Source organism: Protopterus annectens, chromosome 12.part0 (genome assembly GCF_019279795.1).
Source record: "Protopterus annectens isolate FY-2018-M chromosome 12.part0, PAN1.0, whole genome shotgun sequence".
Taxonomy (NCBI): domain Eukaryota; kingdom Metazoa; phylum Chordata; order Ceratodontiformes; family Protopteridae; genus Protopterus; species Protopterus annectens.
The window spans coordinates 1,522,565,123-1,522,587,386 of NC_056746.1; the positions used below are offsets into that span (position 1 = coordinate 1,522,565,123).

The window sequence follows — 22,264 nt, forward strand, 5'->3', positions numbered from 1 at the left end:
CCAGCCCCTAGCCAGAAGCACAGAAACCTCCTGGAGCTTCTGTGGACCTCGATATGATAGTAAGCATCCTGGAGGTCTAACGAGCACATCCAGTCGCATTCTCTTAGAAATGGTAGAATGGACTGTAGAGTGACCATCCGGAATTTTTGTTTCTCTACCAACAGGTTGAGGATAGATAGGTCCAGTATGGGCTTGAGGTCCCCCATCTTCTCTGGCACTAAAAAAAACCTGGAGTAGATGCCTGATCCGGACTGGTCGGGGGGGGGGGGGCGGTTCAATGGCTCGTTTTTGTAACAGTTTCGAAACCTGTAAAGCTGCGGCCTCCCTGTGATCAGGTGGAACATCTGGGAGGCGTGCTGGAGTTATGGGAGATGATATAAAAGGGATAAAATAGCCTCTGGATATGATGTTTAACACCCAACGGTCTGTAGTAATGGACTCCCATGCCGCTGGATGTAAGGAGAATCTTACCCTGACTGCCTCCAGAGTAGAGCAGTCGAGCAACCCCTCAGGGTTGCTGTGCAGGCCTGTCGGAAAAGGGTTCCCTAGACCCGAAGTTTCTGGGACCCCCTCTGCCTCTGGGACTGCGTTGGTCTCGTCTCCCCTCTGCCTCTGGGGGACGAATAGTCCTGAGTGTCCCAGAAAGACTGTGATTTCCGGAACCACATATTCTTTTGCCCCTTTTGGTTCCTGGAATAGGATCTCTGGGGGTTAGAGGAGTGGATTCCGATGGCAGACAAAGTTTCTGTCCTCACTCTGGGTGAGCGTGTCGCGTACTGTCTTCCCAAAGAGGGATGATCCATCGAAAGGGGTGTTAATAAAAGACGCCTTAAAGGGGTCCGCAAATTGACAGTCTGATCCAGGCGTGTTGCCTCAAGGCAATGCCTGTACCAGCAGCTCTAGCGGCTCCCTCCGTAGCATGGGAGAGGAGACGCATAGATGTATTTGTCACTGATTTTAGTGTAGTCATCTTCGCAGTAAAGGGCTGCTTGTCCTGCTGTGACAGAGACTCCGGGGGCGACTCAGTTCCGTTATAAGATCACGCTGCAGTCGGGCAAACATGTGCCAAGTAATTCAGTGCACGGATAGAAAAAGCTGCTGACGAGTATATACGCTTCCCGAAACGATCCATCGACCTGGACTCCTTTGTCTGGTGGATGGACCGAGGAACTCACCTATGCCAGTTCCTTCTTTGTGGCAGCTGCAACCACCAAAGCATCCACAGGGGCTCCTTTGGACCATGCCTGCCTATCTGACGGCGGGGAAAGAATTTTGTCTGGCCTTTTGGGTATAGGCTCCATGGTGTCAGGATCCTTCCATGCCCTAGTGGTGATGAGGTCCACCAAAGGGTCGGCTGGTGGGGAAACCCAGGAAGTAGGTGGGCCCGTGCCAAAGGCCTCCAGAAACACGGACTAATCCGTAGAGGGTTTGGGGGCTGACCAACCTCCTCTTTGGCGGAGGATCTCCATAATGTTTCCGAAGGAGACGTCCTCGGGAGGCGATCTGGGGGAACCCTCTCCATCTAAATCTCAATCGGTGGTAATGGACTCAGGGGAGTCCAAGTGCCTCCTTTTACACTTGCGTTTACGAGGTTCGTCTCCAGTGGGACTTTCTGAAGAGGACTCATAAGCATCCGGGGGTTCCCTGAGGGGAACAACCTGGGGTTGCTTTGGCATGGGCTGTCCCTGAGACAGGGTGAGGGGAGCAGAATCCGAAAACAGGGAGGTCTGGGTAGGATCAGAGTAGTCTCAACCCCTGGGAGAAAACCCTTTCCACTGCCCGAATGCCGATGGAGAGCCCACCTCCGTAACCCGTAAGGATGAGGCCCTCCCCAGGTCTGAAGCAGGGATCGGAGTCAATGGCAGGGTAGTCTGGGCACCAAGGATGGGATCCGAAAGAGAATGACCTCGACCCTCGGGTCCGACTCCCTGACCACGACCCCAAGAGTCTCCTGGATCCGAAATCGGATCAGAGGAACTCAAGGTGACGGCCGGCGTCGAGGAAATGAGAACCGTCAGCACCGAACCAACAGCTCTAAAGGGCCTCGGATTGGAGAACCCCGAAGCGTCGGGTCAGATCGGGGAAGGAGAGATTGGGTGAAATAGAGTTGTAGAAGGACCCTCTCTGATGGGAGAGGGACCTGGTAAGACCCCCATCTGAATCTGATTCTGGATGAACCTCGTCAGCCTGTCCATGTCAAGGTCGGAGACACTCCGAGTCGACCTTGAAGAGGAAGCGACCGAAGCGGGTCTTGGCTGGATCTGAGGGGAGTGTCTCAGCGCCGAGGGCTCCATCGGCTCTGGCAAGAAACGGGGAGAGCGGAGCTGGGGAGAATGGGACCTGGGGACTTTAGAAGAGGGGCTGGAGAAAGACTCCTTGTTGCGGGATCTTTTTCTGGGCCTGTCCCTCTCTTTGTGGCGCTTCTCCCTCTCTTGTCCCTACCTTTCAGGGACGAATCTGAGGCCGCAGGATGAGCGGGAGGTTGAGTCACTGGCTGGAGCGGAGACCAAGGCAGACTCTAGGGCAGAAGATGGCAGCAGACCCTTGGCCATGAGCTTAGCCTGGTCTTTCAAGGCCCTGGGGTTAATACCCACACAAATGTCACAGGAGGCTGACAAATGGGAGACCCCTAAACAAAGAACACACAGAGTGTGGCCATCGGCTGGTGAGAGCTTGTAACCACACTCTGTGCATTTTTTAAAAAGAACTTTTGGTTGTTCAGCCATAAGAGCGGAACAGTAACTAAACCCTAAGGCCCACACACACACACACACACACACACACACACACACACACACACACACAACAAGGGATGGGGCCTAGGCGGGAACTAAAACTACCAACAAGCTACACAGAAAACAACTTTTTTTTTTTTTTTTAACATGACGACCGCGCGTGGAGGGGGGAGGAAAAGGGGAACAGGTACACACACACCACCTGTACTGAAAAACAGGAGAAACCTTACCACCTTCACTTAGAGCTCAAAGACCACAATGCTAACTCTAAGAGCGGCAAACGAGATCTGAGGTTAGTCAGGAGGAAGTGATGTATTATAGGTAGGGGAGGAGCTTGGAGCTCTGAGCTGATGTTTGCAAAAGTTTTGCCGGCTCGGATCCGAATTGGATCCGAAGACCCATATGTGCAGAAAGAATTAAGTTAACTACTTCAGATCTGATGCTTTCATGTCAATTCCAGTTATTGCTTTTACTGGTAATGCACAGACCTAAGCAAAGATGCCAACTGTGTTTGCGCGATGTTAAGCAGAGCACAGCAGTGCCAAGCAGGGAGGAATTAAACAACTGAAACTGGAAGGTTAATCTGACACTTGGTCTTAGTTTGAGGGGTGTGCACTGACGTAGCCTGAAAATATATATATATTGGAAATTGGAAAGTAACTGTTACACGAGTTAAGTTTGCAGACATGCACTGGGAGCAAAAATGTAATGACCTGACTTTTGTTTTCTTTATACACTGAGGAAAATTTACTTTTACAGTGTGGGATTCAAACCTAAGCATAAGAGTCAAAACACTTTCTTCCACGGCATTGACTTTCTATCTGTACCACAGAAGAAGTGCTCCTCAGGCATAGTCAGGAATCATACATAAATACAGGTGACAGTTTAAGCTGTTACATATGGATGCATGCAACCTGACAAGGTTATTGGATACAGACCCAGTTGTGTATGTGTCTTGGTTAACTGTGAAGGACATGCAAGTCCAAATAGCATAATTATACTTAAAGAAACATAGTAGACAGTATACCCTCAGTCACATCTGAAAACACAATAATGGTGTTTCACCCCACATGCATACAATACATATCAGCTCCACTATCTAAAGTGTTATAAGCGAGACTGAATATTATGGGAAGTGGAACAGTAAAATGTCTAGAATATCCTGTATTAGAACTCAGAACCATGTGTATGGCAGTCCTACACTTGCACTCGTTTGCTACCAGAATGTTGAAATAATACCTGTCTATTTTTCAGTTCACTGCTATAAACTGCACTGTCAAAACAGTAAAAATACGTTGCACACCCTGTACAAGAACCCAGGACCATCTATACTCCAACCCTACACTTACACGCTGACACCGGGCTAATTACATGAAATTTCCTAATCATTCTTGGGGTCTCTGTGTTAACCACTGCGCATTGCCACTTAGCAAGTTTGCGCAGTGCCCAAAAGAATTAACAGAATGTATCCGGTTTCAATTATTGGTTGTCTGAGTCCAGTCTGCAGGTGTTTTAGATGGTTGCAGCTGCTGGGGAACCTTGCTAACTGCCGTTCAACAGCACTAAGTGCAGAAAATGCAACAATGTATTGTTTTTGAGTGCTGCTCTTTTACAGACAACCTCTTTGCAGGTTTCTGTCTGCTTCCTGGGTGGCCCATTAGTCCAGTTTGAGTACAATGCTGCACTTCACTCAAATGAGATAAGTACAGCCAAATCTGACATTCATTTTTCTCCATTTCTTGCTTTTACCCTAAGTGGCGCGTCACTCAAACACTGCCCCTCCCCCCAAAAAAAAACGAAAGGAAAAAAGGGACAAGCAGTTGAAATGAGGAAAAGCGATCTATAACATACACACTAGAAAATGCTGGTACACATGAGATATTTCTACACAAGTCTAGATTTGAACTCTCAATCCAGTGAACCTTCAGAACACAGTAAGGGTGCCTTATCCCCTCTTTGCCACACACAAAGAGCTTTGCAGCAAACAACTGAAATCATTCTGCATACAACCAACAGCAACATCATTACAGTAATGGGACATCATTAAACTGTAATCTGTACATTTATTATTTTTGGATGTAGTGCACTAAGTGGTCATAAAACTAATTATGACTATTGCTTGCAAATACACAGCTCTGTCTTGCCTCTGTGTTTGTTGGTTATTCTTCTCTTATCTGACCAGTAATCTGAGACATGCAGTCTGTAAGCCATTCGATATCACTGTCCTTAAAATGTGTGAGTATATTAAATGGCAATTACATCATATGCCGTTGCCATCAAATGATGGAGAGGGTTGGATGTTAACGAGCAGAACCTGTGAAGTGACCTGCTTACTTATATTTCCAGCCTTACATCTAAAACTTTGCAAGTCTAAACATACACACCCACTGGGTTTAGGGCAGCTTGCAGTGCTGTTGTGTTTTCCTTCTCCCAACCAGTAATCATTCACAGTTGAAATCCAATAAACAAACACTGAGGGAGTGTCTGCATTATATTTATGTCTGATACACTGCGCCAAGTATTCAAGATTCAGCAATTTTAATGAGTTCACACCTGATTTGCATCTTCACTGTGCTGAGAGCCCTGAATCTACATCATAACACGGCAACCATGTAGCTAGGGAAACCGAAGGTGAGCAGACTTGTTTATATGGAGAACACAGAAAAGAGGCTATTACTTTGGGAGATATCTGCACAGATCATCGTTGAACCTGGGAAGGTATGCTTGCATTTCGTCAGCTACTGCATATGCTGGAATGTTTGTTTGTGTCTTTCGGCTTTTCCTGGTTAGGGGTCGCCACAGTGGAACTCCGGTCCGCTAATGACTGGTAGTGAATTTTTACGTACTGGGTTACCAGCCCTGACGCACAACCTTCAACGAAGGCACGCCCTATTCACGTATGCCTCCACACAGAAGACTCTCTAGCTGAGAATCGAATGGGACAACGTCTTGCTATGAGGCGACAACGCTACCGCAGCACCACCACCGCAGTTTGTATAATAGTTTAATATTTTGATTATCAAAGGATTTACACTTTTATCTGTAGGCATTAGTTAGAAGTCTACTGATGCCATGGGCATGTTTGCCAGGGCATTTTAGAGGTATACTTGATTGGTAATACCTTAAAATGGAATGTTCTGTGTTAAATCTGTAGACATGTTTCAGGAACAGTTCATTTGATAGCACTTTCAAAGATGGCTTGTTAGCAAAATGTGTCATTTGCCTGTTCATTTGTGTGTGTTGGGGGGAGCAAAGCAGCATTTCTGTTAGGGCACAAACAAGGATATGCTGCTGCTACTCTCCTTTTTTGCATCCAGCCTGTTGTTCGTATTTCAAATCTCTAGACTGTTTTGTTTGTCCAGTGGGCAATACTGAACTGCTACTTTTTTTGCTTTATCTCGGAACAGTTACTTTGTAGTTATATGATATTTATGTGCATTAAGCATCTGTTGTCTTTTAGGACACCTAGAACTATGCCAGCCAGGCACCTCAATCCTTGAAAACCACCCTTCACTGACCCTGAAAATCAGGTTATTATAGATGCTTTTTGGCAACTTGGTGCCTTTCTGCTTGAAAGGGACATGGAGATAGGTCATGCAGAATGCAGATTTTGGCAGTAGATTGTCGCAAATGTTAATGTCGTGAGTGGCCACAGCAGGAGATATGACTAGGTGTGCCATAGGGCCACTGACATGATCACATCTGCACAATGTGATCTGCATGGAGGAGAGCAACTGCAGAGGGCTGTAATCAGACAGGTACCAGGGGGCCTGCTACAGAGCCACCACTAACACCAAATGAAGAGTTCCTGTCCACTGCCAGGCCAGGGATCCAGACAGCTGCCAGAAAAGTACAGAACAGCATGTCCTTGACATTGGTGCTACTGTTTCAGGGACAGCAACCATGTCCTAGGAAGGGCTTCCAGGTAGGCTTTTTGTATCTCAGTTGTAGACTACTGTTGTATACTAAAGCAGTTTAAATCAAGACGTTACTTCTGTTTCACAATAATTTTTGGGGGTGGAAGACTGAAGATTGCTACAGTTAACACATTCTGATTGATTAACTTAAGTTGGAGTTGTCATCCAAGTTCTTGTTGAACTTACAGTTAATGGACATATAAATGAAAAATTATTACTCCTTGTGTTACTGTTAATTGTGATGTTGTTGTCCTTACTTTTTGTTTAACTTCTTCCAGGACCATCTGGCATGCACAGGATACCATCATCTGCACATAGTAAATCATACATTTTCATATCAGTACCGATGAACAATTTAAACAAATATTTTCGTGTGTGATGTTGATGTCAGGACTGTTGTGTGTATTGCTGTACTTACTGTCCAACAGTGGCAGCAATGTTATTTTGTTAGCATATACTGGAGTACAGTAGGTATTAATTTTTCCCGTGGTTCTTGCTTATTATCACAAGTGATCCTGACAGTGGAAGTGCAAGATTTCTACCACTTTATGTCAGCGTCTTAGTAGACTGATGCTGATGGTGGTCAAACAGAGGCACAGTCGGGGGGTGCAAAGGTTGAATCTGACACTGAGGTTGACATACAGCCATCCCCTGAAATTCCATCCCCTGAAATTCCATCGGACACAGCCAGCAGGTCTACACCTACCTATTCCAGATACTGAACAGGTGGAGGGCGAGACAACTGATCAGGGAAGGGTGGTTATTGTGGCATTCAGTGTCTGTTGACTCTGGCCGTAGTCAAGGTGTGGGCAAGATGCCATGCAGAATGGTTGCTAGGGATGTTCAGAGGAGGCCTGTTGTCCATTCCCCACGTGATCCAGGTGTCTCTTCCTGTGCCACTCAATTTATGTTTACGGCAGTCATGGAGGCACAGGCATATTCCCAGAGAAAGGCTTAGGGTTGTAAATGTGGCATAGGCTGACATGAGTGATTACCTCCACCATGTTGCCAAATCAATGGATCAGATAAATGACATGTTGGAATGAGCAGCGTCTGTGATGGAACGTCCGCAGGGGGGAGTACAGCATCCTCATGGGCATAGGTCAGCCACATCATCTGCTGTTAACCAACTTGGCCATGCTAGATCATGCTCCCATAGTGGCAGTACTTTCAATGGTCCATCAGTGGGTGAGGTGTCCACACCCAGATGTGGCAGGCCAAGGGGTTTTGGTCCTGGGCGTACTCATGAGGGGAGCTCATACAGCAAATATCAGTAATGTTATGCATCTGACTGTGGGTGTGGATGTGCCAGTGCAACTCCTGAATGAGCCAGTTCTCATGGTCGGGTACAACAATGAACTGTCACCTCTATCATGCAGGGCTCACACCTATCTGACATACCAAGACATAAATCTAGCACAGAGCTTGGCTGCATTCATGCAGACACTGATACACCAATTTCATCTGTAGGACCCCTACACACACACACACAAGTTACATGGTTTAGCCATGCAACTTAAAACTCATTTTTGTCACACCAGCCATTTGTTGGTTTATCCAAATGTCTGCCTGCTGTTGTTTCTTTCTCACACACACACACACACACACACACACACACACACACACACTGAACTTTTGTGTCAGCCTAGGTATCCCCCATCACACACACACACACACACACACACACACACACACACACACACACACACACACACACACACACACACACACACACACACCCTGTACAAGTGACAACTGTGCCATATCCCTGTTTTGTATCTTTTGGATTCAGGAATACATATGTTTTGTGTCGGATGCTCAGGGTGCATAGCCGACTTAGTGCTAAGTATATCTGCATTTGTGATGCTGAACTGGTAATTGTACCAACTGGTCTTAGAAAGTTAGACAGATGACATCGCAATTTTCCAACTTCACTGTGAATGATCTTGTGAGGGTTGTTGAAGTCTGAAACTGCAATGTGCATCATTACTTTCTAACTTCTCTCTAATGATTTGCCAGTAGAAACGTATGGTGCTAAACTGAGGGCATGCAGTATCACTACGTTTGAGAGATATGACTGTGAATCTTTGATGCCTGAGACCTACTACTACTTAATAATGAAGACATATAAGTCAAATAAGTCTTTGCTGTCACATGTTAAGGTCATTTTTGTACAAATCTCCCACCTTTTACTAGCTTACACTACCAAGTACCAAAATACAAATATATGCCAGTCATTCATATTATTACACAATACACTACAGGTTCAACACTTACCTTGTAAACCCAGAAGTTGCAACAGCTTTATTTATTTCCACTTTGATGACCAGGGAGGTCCACTGGGCTCAGGGAGCCCATTTTCAGTGGAGGCCTAGGGAGATCAGTTCCACTTTACATACTTAAATACAAAATGTTTGCTTTACATACATTAGTTACTGGTACAATTGTGGAAAAGAAAAAGCCATTACAATTTCACTTCATGCAAGAGAACAAGCATAAGATTCTGGATACACAATACACATTAGTTACTTACACTATTTACATTACAAAAAAAGAACATTTGTGATAGGCTAGCTTGAAGACAGCGGCAGTCAGGTGTTAAGATGGTAGAAGTGTTTATTAGGCAAGGGGGGGGTGCAGTTGCATTTCCTGTTAGAGTAAAGATAGGAAAGTAGCTGAGTTTTAAAGGTTTCAAAGTTTTTGCAAGTTCTTAGAGAAGAAGGAAGATAATTCAATTTTTTAGACAGGGCTGACTTTCTGATGAAAGGAATACACAGCCAATACATGGGGAGGTAAAGGTTGTGAGAGTTGTCTTGCACCAATGTTATTATATGTATGTGGAAAGGACGAAGGTTTTAGGCCCTTAAAGAGGTGAGTGAATGTGCTATACGTTGTCTCTTAGCCAAAGAGGGCATATTCAGCATGCCTACACCCACAGTAACTGAAGGTTCCCCCTCTGACTCCTCACCTACGTATGGCTGTGATGACATTGGCATTGGTGGTGAGATTTGTGCTTCTTCCCTTTGTTGATCTTGCTCAAGCTGTTTCTCAGGATGATGATGTGTACCATGGCACATACTGTGAATATTTTAGTACAAGTCTGTGGACTGCACTGCAGGGCTCCCACAGATGTATCTAGCACCAGAACTGTGACTTCAGCATCCCAGACACACGCTGCATGATATTTATGGTTTGTGTGTGTGCCTCATTATGGCTATCTTCAGTGAGTGTGTGCGCATTTCTGATACGGCTGGGAGGTGCGCCAGATATGCGAGTCATGGTAACTGCCAGGGTTGCCAGCACACTTTCAAGATTATTCCCTTGGCATTATACACAACCTGGCAGTTAACAGAGTGAAAGCCCTTTCTATTAATGTAGAGCCTTCCCTGTTCTCCAGGTGGTGCCTTAATTTCTACGTGTGCAATCTGTGGCACCCAGTATTTCAGTGGTAGTGTGCTACAGGGTAAAACTCCTGTATATTTCTGGCCGTATCCTCTCCTATTGACCTATTGCTATCTTATTCCCACTGTCCAAAATATTACAGAGAATTGTCCATACACAGCTTATGCACTACCTGCAAACAAATAACCTATTAACTCGGTCACAACATGGTTTCCATCCATACCACAGTACAAACACTGCCCTGTTATCTTTTACCAGCACAAAAAAAAAAAAAAAAAAAAAAAAAAAAAAAAAAAAAAAACAGAAACAATCACAAATATGTATCCTCAGTTTTCTTAGGCCTATCGAAAGCATTCAATATGGTTTCCCACAGCAAACTCCTAACCATCCTTTCTTCACTAAACCTTTCTCAATCTGCACTTGACTGGTTTTAAGACTATTTGACTGGACACCAGCAAGCAGTACAATGGCAAGGAAATCTATCACCCTTCTACCTACCACCATAGGTGTCCCACAGGTCTCCATACTAGTTCCCACTCCCTTTTTCATTATTCACCAATAACCTCCACACCTCACAAGCATCCCAAAGTCAATCAGACTCCTCCACAGTAATTTGTGCTGCTCCTACTATTCAAAATTACAAGTGCTCACCCAAAACTCCTTTCTTGCAATCAAAACCTGGCTAACAAACTCCCACCTCATCCTGAACCTCAACAAAATGAAACTTATGCTATTTCATCGAACCAAAACTACAACAGCCTCATCTTCATTCACTTCGAATCTGTCAACAAAACCAGAATCTATCCTACTGTCCATACTAAGCTGTTAGGAGTTGAAATAGACAATAACATGAGATTTGATTTTCACATATCTCAAACCAAAAGTTCACAAAAAATAGGTACTCTGTACAGGAATAAACTTTACCTCACAAACAACAAAAAAGCCACAATAGCTCAAACACACTTGATCTCAACTCTGCTGTACACATCATTAATTCTCACCAACCTTAGGAAATCTGACCTTGCATAACTTGAAATATGTTATAATAAAATTGCTAGACGTGCAACCAACTCAAACTTCAGGTCTCATTACTGTAGAGCCCTCAGGCAGCTCAATTGGCTTGAGTTTCCTCAACTCCTACTTTATACCCAACTAACCATGGCCCACAAAATTGCTCCATCAGAAAGAAAAGACACCTGCCTGCAAAATCTACTACAACCTTACCCCAGTGCCAGAACTTCACAATAAAGTCTCACTGCCAATAATCAGGCTGGGGAATCCTCTTCTCCAACTGTATAGCAAATACACTACCTCCCAGTATAATATCCACCACAACTTCACCTCAATTTAAACTTTACTGAAAACTTACCTATCCAAAAATTGGATATGTCCATGTATGGCTCCTGACTAACCTACTTGTTCCTTATGCTGATACTATATTGGATCAGTCTTACTAATTGTACATATAATCACAAATGATATCTAGTATTATGTTTAACTATGCCATGTGTCTCACACTGTATGGGTTGACATTTAAGCTGATGAGTTTTTCAATGATACCTGAATGGGGTATTGTATCGAAGGCCTTAGCCAGATCGAGGTAGGCTGTATGGACTGCCTTTCCCTCATCAATGGCTTTGGTGACTGTTTGAAAAAGTCAACCAAGTTTAAAAGGCATGATCTGCCTTTGACAAAGCCAAACTGGGTTGGATCCAAAGTCTGCAAATTCCTATGTCTTTATTTATGAGGTCCATTATGATCCTCTCCATGGCTTTGCAGATAAGGCTTGTCAAGCTAATGGGCGGTAATTTCCAGGGTCGGTGGAGGCACCGCCTTTGTGAAGTGGTACCACAGTTGCAGTGCGCCACTCCTGGAGTGCATCCAGAGGTAAGACTTTGATTAAACAGCTGTCCTAGCTGTGGGTTTAATTCCTCATTGAGTTCATGGAGCACACAGCCGGGGACACCATCAGGTCCCATGGATGCTGTGTTTTTGCTTTGGAGAGAGCAGTTCTCACTTGGGCTGGAGATGTTTGGGGGCTGCAATCGTTTGGTGTAGATATCTCTCCTTTTGGGGGGGGAGAAGTTTGCACTGAACCTGTCAGCCAGTATGTTGGCAATGTCTGTAGGATCAGTAATCTTCACATCATTTTGAACTAGCTCTGAGCATATCTGGGAGTTTCCTCCCAGGTTTCTAAATAGCTAAAGAAGGCCTTATGATTGTCTTTTGAGTCTTTAGCTATTTTTCTCTCGAAATTTGCTTTGGATGATTTTATGAGAGCTCTTAGTTTTTTACTTATAGTGATCAAGGGTGTCTTACCTTTTAAGGATTTTGCTCTATCTTGTAGTAGCTTCCTCCTTTTGTTGTAGAGTTTGTTTATGGCTGGGGTCCACCAGACTGGATGCTTGTCTTTGGTACAAAGAGTCTTTGTTTTGCTTGGGATTGCCTTATCCATGCAGTCCTGCAGGTGCTGGTAGAAGGCATTTGTAAGTGATTCAGCGGCTTGAGTACTGTTTTCCTACCGCTCGGGGCCTTAAAGGAGACCACACTAGTCTTTAGAAGTGTGAAGTCGGCTTTTGAGAAGTTCTTTACTGTGGTCTTTTATTTCAGGTGGGGGTGGGATGAGGACCTCCAGCGAGATTAGTTTGTGGTCTGATCTCACCAGTGAGGGGTACACCTCCGGTGTTGAACATTGTGCTCCCATGTTCATGATGATGAGATCAAGTATGTTATCTCCTCTTGTGGGGATGGTGACTAGTTGTTCCATGGCATTTGAGTTTATGAATTCCAGGAACTTTTGGGCTAGGGTGTTTGGGCTTGAGTAGTGTTCCCAGTCTATATTAGGGTAATTGAAGTCACCTAGTATGATGGTGTTTGGTGATACATTTATCCCTCTAGTGTTTTCAGGAAGGCCATGTGAGGTTCCTGAGTTTGTGAGGGTGGCCTGTAACATGCTACAATTTGCAGAGCAGTCTTGCCTATGGTTAATTGCACCTGGATGGTCTCCGATGCATCGTGCGTTGCCACCAGTCTTGAGGTGTGGGTGTCCTTGATGAATATGGATACCCCCCTCCTTTCTTGGTATTGTCCAGATTTTGGGGCCGGAACGCATGATATGAGGTAAAACCTGATAGCGCCGGGGTGCTCTCAGGAGCCTTGAACCAGGTTTCTGTCACAGCACAGACATCGATGTTCTCCATACTGAGAAGGGCCTCGAGTGCGTGCATTTTGAGATTTAGACTTCTGGCATTGAGCAGCATTACCCTTAGTTTTTCCTTTTTGTGTTCTAGGGTGGTAGGTTTAGAATTTGAGCCTTGCCTAAAAAAGGCACTATGGGGGTGGCAAGAGCCTTTGCCAATATTAAGATGGTAGAAGTGTTTATTAGGCAAGGGGGGGTGCAGTTGCATTTCCTGTTAGAGTAAAGATAGGAAAGTAGCTGAGTTTTAAAGGTTTCAAAGTTTTTGCAAGTTCTTAGAGAAGAAGGAAGATAATTCAATTTTTTAGACAGGGCTGACTTTCTGACGAAAGGAGTACACAGCCAATACATGGGGAGGTAAAGGTTGTGAGAGTTGTCTTGCACCAATGTTATTATATGTATGTGGAAAGGACGAAGGTTTTAGGCCCTTAAAGAGGTGAGTGAATGTGCTATACGTTGTCTCTTAGCCAAAGAGGGCATATTCAGCATGCCTACACCCACAGTAACTGAAGGTTCCCCCTCTGACTCCTCACCTACGTATGGCTGTGATGACATTGGCATTGGTGGTGAGATTTGTGCTTCTTCCCTTTGTTGATCTTGCTCAAGCTGTTTCTCAGGATGATGATGTGTACCATGGCACATACTGTGAATATTTTAGTACAAGTCTGTGGACTGCACTGCAGGGCTCCCACAGATGTATCTAGCACCAGAACTGTGACTTCAGCATCCCAGACACACGCTGCATGATATTTATGGTTTGTGTGTGTGCCTCATTATGGCTATCTTCAGTGAGTGTGTGCGCATTTCTGATACGGCTGGGAGGTGCGCCAGATATGCGAGTCATGGTAACTGCCAGGGTTGCCAGCACACTTTCAAGATTATTCCCTTGGCATTATACACAACCTGGCAGTTAACAGAGTGAAAGCCCTTTCTATTAATGTAGAGCCTTCCCTGTTCTCCAGGTGGTGCCTTAATTTCTACGTGTGCAATCTGTGGCACCCAGTATTTCAGTGGTAGTGTGCTACAGGGTAAAACTCCTGTATATTTCTGGCCGTATCCTCTCCTATTGACCTATTGCTATCTTATTCCCACTGTCCAAAATATTACAGAGAATTGTCCATACACAGCTTATGCACTACCTGCAAACAAATAACCTATTAACTCGGTCACAACATGGTTTCCATCCATACCACAGTACAAACACTGCCCTGTTATCTTTTACCAGCACAAAAAAAAAAAAAAAAAACAGAAACAATCACAAATATGTATCCTCAGTTTTCTTAGGCCTATCGAAAGCATTCAATATGGTTTCCCACAGCAAACTCCTAACCATCCTTTCTTCACTAAACCTTTCTCAATCTGCACTTGACTGGTTTTAAGACTATTTGACTGGACACCAGCAAGCAGTACAATGGCAAGGAAATCTATCACCCCTTCTACCTACCACCATAGGTGTCCCACAGGTCTCCATACTAGTTCCCACTCCCTTTTTCATTATTCACCAATAACCTCCACACCTCACAAGCATCCCAAAGTCAGTACGCCGACTCCTCCACAGTAATTTGTGCTGCTCCTACTATTCAAGAATTACAAGTGCTCACCCAAAACTCCTTTCTTGCAATCAAAACCTGGCTAACAAACTCCCACCTCATCCTGAACCTCAACAAAATGAAACTTATGCTATTTCATCGAACCAAAACTACAACAGCCTCATCTTCATTCACTTCGAATCTGTCAACAAAACCAGAATCTATCCTACTGTCCATACTAAGCTGTTAGGAGTTGAAATAGACAATAACATGAGATTTGATTTTCACATATCTCAAACCAAAAGTTCACAAAAAATAGGTACTCTGTACAGGAATAAACTTTACCTCACAAACAACAAAAAAGCCACAATAGCTCAAACACACTTGATCTCAACTCTGCTGTACACATCATTAATTCTCACCAACCTTAGGAAATCTGACCTTGCATAACTTGAAATATGTTATAATAAAATTGCTAGACGTGCAACCAACTCAAACTTCAGGTCTCATTACTGTAGAGCCCTCAGGCAGCTCAATTGGCTTGAGTTTCCTCAACTCCTACTTTATACCCAACTAACCATGGCCCACAAAATTGCTCCATCAGAAAGAAAAGACACCTGCCCTGCAAAATCTACTACAACCTTACCCCAGTGCCAGAACTTCACAATAAAGTCTCCACTGCCAATAATCAGGCTGGGGAATCCCTCTTCTCCAACTGTATAGCAAATACACTACCTCCCAGTATAATATCCACCACAACTTCACCTCAATTTAAACTTTTACTGAAAACTTACCTATCCAAAAATTGGATATGTCCATGTATGGCTCCTGACTAACCTACTTGTTCCTTATGCTGATACTATATTGGATCAGTCTTACTAATTGTACATATAAACACAAATGATATCTAGTATTATGTTTAACTATGCCATGTGTCTCACACTGTATATTTAGCTGTGTACTACCGTGTTTGTTATATTTTAATTGAACCTGTGCTGTATTAGCTTTTTTATTTGGAGCTTTTCTCCCCGGGCCTCCGCTGAAAAAGGACTAGTGTCCAGTCGGACTTTCCCAGCTAACAAATGTAAAATAAAATAAAATAATAAATATGTGGTTAGCATGTTGGAGCACAGCATTCAAGAACTGATGGAGGATCCTGGATGCTGATATCTGTAACACCCCCAACATGTCCCCTTTTGGCCTCTGAAAGGTACCTGTAGCTAAGATTCCAAGTGGTGCACATACCTTTGTCTCCACTGGGATGGGTTTCCCCCTCAGTTTGCCCTGGCTATGAACCGAAGACAACAGAGGTTGCAGAGTTCCTGTAGTGTGCCTCTATACATCCTGTAGCACTTCACAATTTCCATATCATGTAGATTATGACAAGTTACCTGGGGTCTGAAAAGTCTTCTCCTTCTTGGCTTTGGTCTATTAGCAGCCCAGCAGCAGCATAGACTTCAGCCTGTTGCACATACACATGAATTAAAGCAACAGTAGTCTTTAACAGTGGTTTCTGTGAAGACTCCTTTCCGTGGCTATATTTCAATACGTTTTTGGAATTTGCAGGAAAAAACAGCACTAAGTCTATACGGTTGCTCTACAGCTTGTTGAATAGCTCCTCTATCTTGGATTGGTAGATGAGGACACAGATCAGCTGCTTATGTTGTAATTTGCATGCCACGGTGTTTACCTTGTTTGTGTGGCAGTGTAGAGTCACTTACTGAATCCAAAATGTCGCACTACTTGTGACACACACACACACACACGGTATAAACAGACTGTGTAGGCTTTATTGAATCTGGCTGGGATCAATATTATTAAAACATATGCTATTCTCAATATTTTATTTCCCTCGTAAGCATTTTATACTCTCCAGATAATCTCATTATTAGCAATGTCAAAATTACTTAGGAAATTTCTTTATATTCTCTTAAGACTTCCTGGTACATTCTAATTTACAATAAAAACAAACTTATTTTGCTTCGTTAAACAGTGAATCAAGAAGTTATGTACTCACCATAATGTTCGATGTATGTAGTCCATCTCGCCTCACATTCTTACCCATGGGTTCGGAGCCGAACATCGGCTCCGACTCGGCCAAACTTTTCTAGCTCGAAGTCTTCTATTGGCTGGGCTAAGCAGGTATCCCATACTGCACTGCTCCATATCCCCAGATCTAATTTGCTGCGAACACTCATTCATACCCCATGCATACACAACATCCAGGTAAAAAAGAATAAGCTAAAGGTGAAGGGAACTCTGTAAATAGAAACCTAACCTCCAGATCCTCCAGGAAGGGGGAAGGTGGGAGGGTAAGTAAGAATATGAGGCGAGATGGACTACATACATCAAATGTTATGGTGAGTACATAACTTCATGATGTTATGTAGTCCAATCTCGCCTACACTCTTACCCGTGGGACAGCGTCCCTAGCACCTACATCCTGGGTGGCTCATAGGAAAATACACCTGAGTACTGTAGAACCAAAGGACGACCTGCCCCTAGATACCACTGCCCCTAGATACCACGTCCAATTTGTAATGAGTAACAAATGTGTGAGGAGAAGCCCAAGTAGCTGCAGCACATATATATCATCCATCGACAATCTGGCTTGATAGGCTGTAGATGTAGAAACAGCCCGAGTAGAGTGAGCCTTGACCGGAAACGGCAGGTCTTTTCCTTCTGCAGAGTAGGCGAAAGAGATGCAACTAGATATCCATCTGGATAGGGTGATCTTGGAGACAGGGGACCCAATTTTGTTTTCTGAAAAGGAGACAAATAGTTGATTAGACTTTCGGATATCTTTTGTTCGGTGCAGACAGAAAAGTAACCGTGTACATCTAATTGATGAAATTTTAATTCTGCCTTGTTTAAAAAATGAGGAAAGAATACAGGCAACTCAATATATTGATTAAGAGTAGATACGGAAGCCACTTTAGGAAGGAAAGAAGGGTCTAGTCCAAGAGAAACCCTGTCCTTATGGAAGATCAAGTATGTAGGTTTGATAGAAAGGGGCTGAATGTCTGAAACTCGCCTGGCTGAAGTGATTGCTATTAAAAAGGCTGTTTTCCAGGTCAAGAATTTCAAATGACAGGTATCTGCAGGCTTGAAAGGAGGTGAAGTAAGGGCTTGTAGAACAAAATTGAGATCCCAGGGCATGATAGGTTCAGAGACCAGAGGACAGAGTAATAGAGTACCCTTCAGGAAAGCCTTACAGAGTCTGTGAGACATGAGACTAGGCTCATTAGCAACATGAAAATTAGAGATCGCTGCCAATTGAACTTTTATGGTAGCTGACGCGGAACCCTGATGGGAAAGCATAGACAAAAACTCCAAGACTGAAGCAATCGAGGCTGTGTAAGGATCAATTCCTTGGGTATGCACCCAAATAGAAAATCTCTTCCATTTGCTAGAATAAATCTTCCTAGTAGAGGGCTTATGAGAGGAAGATAAAATGTGAACTACCTCCGGTGAAAAACGATGAAGCCTAACTAACGATGGAAGTGGAGTAGCCAGGCTGTCAACCGGAGGGTCATCAGAGAGGGGTGGAACTGTCCCGACATGTGTGTCAGTAAATCTGGTTGTGGGTCCAGAATCCAAGGAGTGTCCACAATGTAGGGTTGGGGAAAGGGGAACCAGACTTGATGAGGCCAGTGTGGAGCAATCAGAATCATTCTGCTTCCCAAGGATTGTGCTTTCTGAATCAATTTTGACAGCAAGGGAAACGGAGGGAAAGCATAAAGCAGTCCGGAGGGCCAATCGTGAACTACATTGTCCCTGGGTGACTCCACCTGTGGGGTGATCAACATGAAGTAGCTGCTGCATTTGGCATTGAGGGGGCTGGCAAAAAGGTCGCAGCAAGGCTGACCCCATCTGCTGAAGATTCGTTCAACTAGACTATTCAGGGACCACTCATAAGGCATCAGAATAGCTCTGCTTAGCCTGTCCGCTATCACGTTGGACTTGCCCGGAATGTGTGTTGCCACCAGAAACCATTGGGAAGATACTGCCCACTGCCACACTCGCATGGCCTCTCTGCACAGTGGGTAAGATCTGGTTCCCCCCTTGCTTGTTTAGATACCACACTACTGACACGTTGTCCGAGTGTATTGCAATCATCCCTAGAGGCAGCAAGCTCTGAAGTGCCTGCAACGCAAGTAGCACCGCTCTCATCTCTAGGACGTTGATATGCAGATGTATATCGTGATCTTGCCACGTGTCTTGGACTGTCCTGTCAAGATAATGCCCCCCCACCCCATCTGGGAGGTGTCCGTGGTCACTGTGGCAACCGGGATGGGTGGAATGAAGGGTTGTCCCCTGTCCAAATTTTTGGTGCAAAGCCACCAACTGAGATCCTGTTTGCATCTGTCCGTGAGCAAAATGGGGTGAGAAAGTGGAAATTTTTGGAGAGACCATTGAACAAAGAGGAGCCAAGAAGTCTCATGCGCAATCTCGCTAGAGGGACCAACATAATTGTTGCTGCCATGGTCCCCAGGAGTTGAAGAACCCATCTTGCCTTCGCTTTCCTCAGGGGCATCAGGGTGTGTAACTGTTGCTGTAAGACTCTGATCCTTTCCTGCGGTAAAAATGCTCACATTCGAACGGTGTCTAATTCTGTGCCTATAAAGGTGACACGCTGTGAGGGCAACAAGGCAGGTTTTTCCCAATTTAGTGTTATGCCCAACTGTTGACAGAGTGATGGTAGCATCCCTGGTTTGGATTAGTAGATGCCTGGTGGGGGCGGTAAGGAGCCAGTCATCCAGATACGGAAACACTTGGAATCCTTGACGTCTCAAGTGAGCAGTCACCACCGCCATACACTTGGTGAACACCCTGGGGGCTGTGGTGAGACCAAAGGGCAGGGCTCAAAACTGGAAATGACTGGCTCCCAGCTGGAAGCGTAGGTGACTCCTGGATGCCCTGTCCATTTTGACATGGTAGTAAGCATCCTTGAGGTCGATGGAGCACATCCATACCCCCTCTCCCAACAATGGGAGAATCGATTGTAGTGTGACCATACGGAACTTGGACTTCTGTACATAGTTGTTCAGTCGTCTGAGATCTAATATGGGTCTCAGGTCCCCTGTTCTTTTCGGCACCAAAAAGAATCTTGAGTAAGTCCCTAATCTGACCTAGTCTGAGGGGACACGTTGGATGGCTCCTTTTCCTAGCAGCTTTGAAACCTCTGAGGCTGCTTGATCCCTTTGACTGGGTGGAACGTCCAGGATTTTTCTGACTGAAGGGGAGGGTCTGACGTAAACGGAACGACATAACCTCCGGAAATTATTCGTAATACCCATCGGTCCTGAGTGATGCTTTTCCAGGCTTCCGCATATAACGAAATTCAACACCCGACTGGCTCCGGATAAGCACAGCTGGGCACTCCCCCTCAGGAATGAGAGTAGGGAGAGTCGCGAAAGGAATCGCAGTCTCCCAAATTGCGGGGGCTCCCTCTGCCTCTAGGGCGGCATCTCCCTGAATAACCTCCCCATCCTCTGCCTCTGGAGGGGGACTCACCTTGTGCGGCAGGAAAAAAACCTCTGTGATTTTTTGAACCACATCTTCCCACCCTGCTGGGCCTTGGGGTAAGGCCTAGAGGGAAGGGAAAAATGGACCCCTACGGCAGACAGGGTCTTTCCCTCTTGCTCGCACCTGGTGAGGGTGTCTTTCACTTTGGTTCTGAACAAAGAAGAACCATCAAAGGGGGCGTCAGTGAAAGAAGACTTTAAGGCCTCCGTGAAATGACAAAGGCGCATCCAGGCTTGCCTTATAAGGGTGACTCCTGAGCTTGCTGCCCTACTCACTCAGTCGGCTGCATATGAGATGAGCCGCATGGAGGAGCTGATGATGGAATTGAGGGTAGACACCTGGGCGTTAACCGTCTGGGCCGCCGCCTCAGGAACGTTACCCGCAAGAGTATCTCCTAACTCCTTGAGGAGATCTCTCTGCAGCCAAGTGAAATGAGACAGATAGTTCAGCGACTGTAAGATAAAAGTTGCTGATGAGAGAGTATGCTTCCCGTACCGGTCCATGGTCCTGGACTCCTTGTTAGGAGGATGGACGGAGGAAGAAGTCTCTGCTACGTCCTTCTGAGTGGCCGCCGCCACCACCGTGGCATCCACAGGGACTCTTTGGACAGAAACTCCTTACCCGGGGGAGCAGAAAGAAACTTGTTGGGACGCCTGGGTATGGGCTCTACAGAATCAGGGTTTCCCACACCCTCTGACAAATTAAATCCAGGAGCTCGTCGAAGGGTGGAGACACCCAGGAAGTCGGGGTCCCTCGAGCAGAGGCACCAAGCGGAAGACTTGGAACCGAAATATGTCCCAAGATGTCCCCCTTGGGCCCGACTGAAGAGTCCCAAGTCCCGAACCCCCATGGACGGAGCCGACAGGGTCGGAGCAGACGTCGGTACCAACCGACCTAGGAACATTACACGGCATGGAACACTCTGGCTCCGAAGACAGAGATGTACTCGAAGGAGGAATGATCAAAGAAGGTGTCGGGACAGGCTCTGGAACTGACTGGGCCGGAGCCGAAAACAATTTTGCCAAAACCGGTGACTGGAGGAGCCTCTGCACCACCCTATCAACATCCACATCAGAAAAGTTCCTGGAGGATTTGGAGGACAGGGAGGGAGATCGAGATCTCCTCTCAGGTGAAACTGGTCTAAGACTGGGCGATCGGCTCCGAAGAGGTTCCAATATAATTGGAGTCGATGCTGGTTCCAGCAACACCAACACTTCCTGCAGCCCCGAGGACAGTGGAGCAGAGGAGGTCGAAGCAAGTTTTGTGACTTTCTCCGGTAGCTTTGAGGAAACTGAAGGAGCTGGAGATCTCTTTTTTGATTTAGAGGACTTAGATTTAGCACTGGGAGAAGAATCCATGGCCTGTTCGAAAGAGGGTTTCAAGAGTCCCTTTAAAATGAGCTTATTCTTTCTTTCTTGGAGCACTCTGGGACTAAAAGCATGGCAGAAGCTGTAGGACTCCTGCAGATGAATGGCTCCCAGGCAATAAACACAAATTGAATGCCCATGGCCAAAATGGACATCTTATAACCGCACTTAGAGCACTTTTTAAAACCCGAAGGTTTGTGCTCTTTGGAATCCTTGGACATTTTCCAACAAGCAATCACAAAAAAACCAACACAGCACAAGTCACTGTCTGACAAGAAATGACAGAGACACGCAACACCACAAAAAGCAGGAACAAGTTAGTAAACTGCACAGCGCACACACAACCCTCAGAAGGAACACACACTGAAACCAAAAAAGGCCAAAAACCTCTAACTAAAACGGTTTTCTGACCACGAATAGCAAGGGAAAACAGACACTAAAACCTTTAACTTAAACGGTTTTAGCACGAACAACACAGGACAAGAGGATTAGGTCCTCTAACTGAAACGGGCCTAGCCCGAAAGAACAGTTAGCGGGATACCACAAACACACTACCAAAACCAACAACAACACTAAACAGACACTAGCT

At 45.2% G+C, this 22,264-nt stretch overlaps 1 protein-coding gene across 4 annotated transcripts in view; it reads right to left on the minus strand.

Annotated features, from left to right (window-relative positions):
- RSAD1 (radical S-adenosyl methionine domain containing 1) overlaps window positions 1-22,264 on the minus strand; it is a 2,083,664-nt gene that overhangs the window by 1,897,622 nt on the left and 163,778 nt on the right. The window lies entirely within an intron of this gene.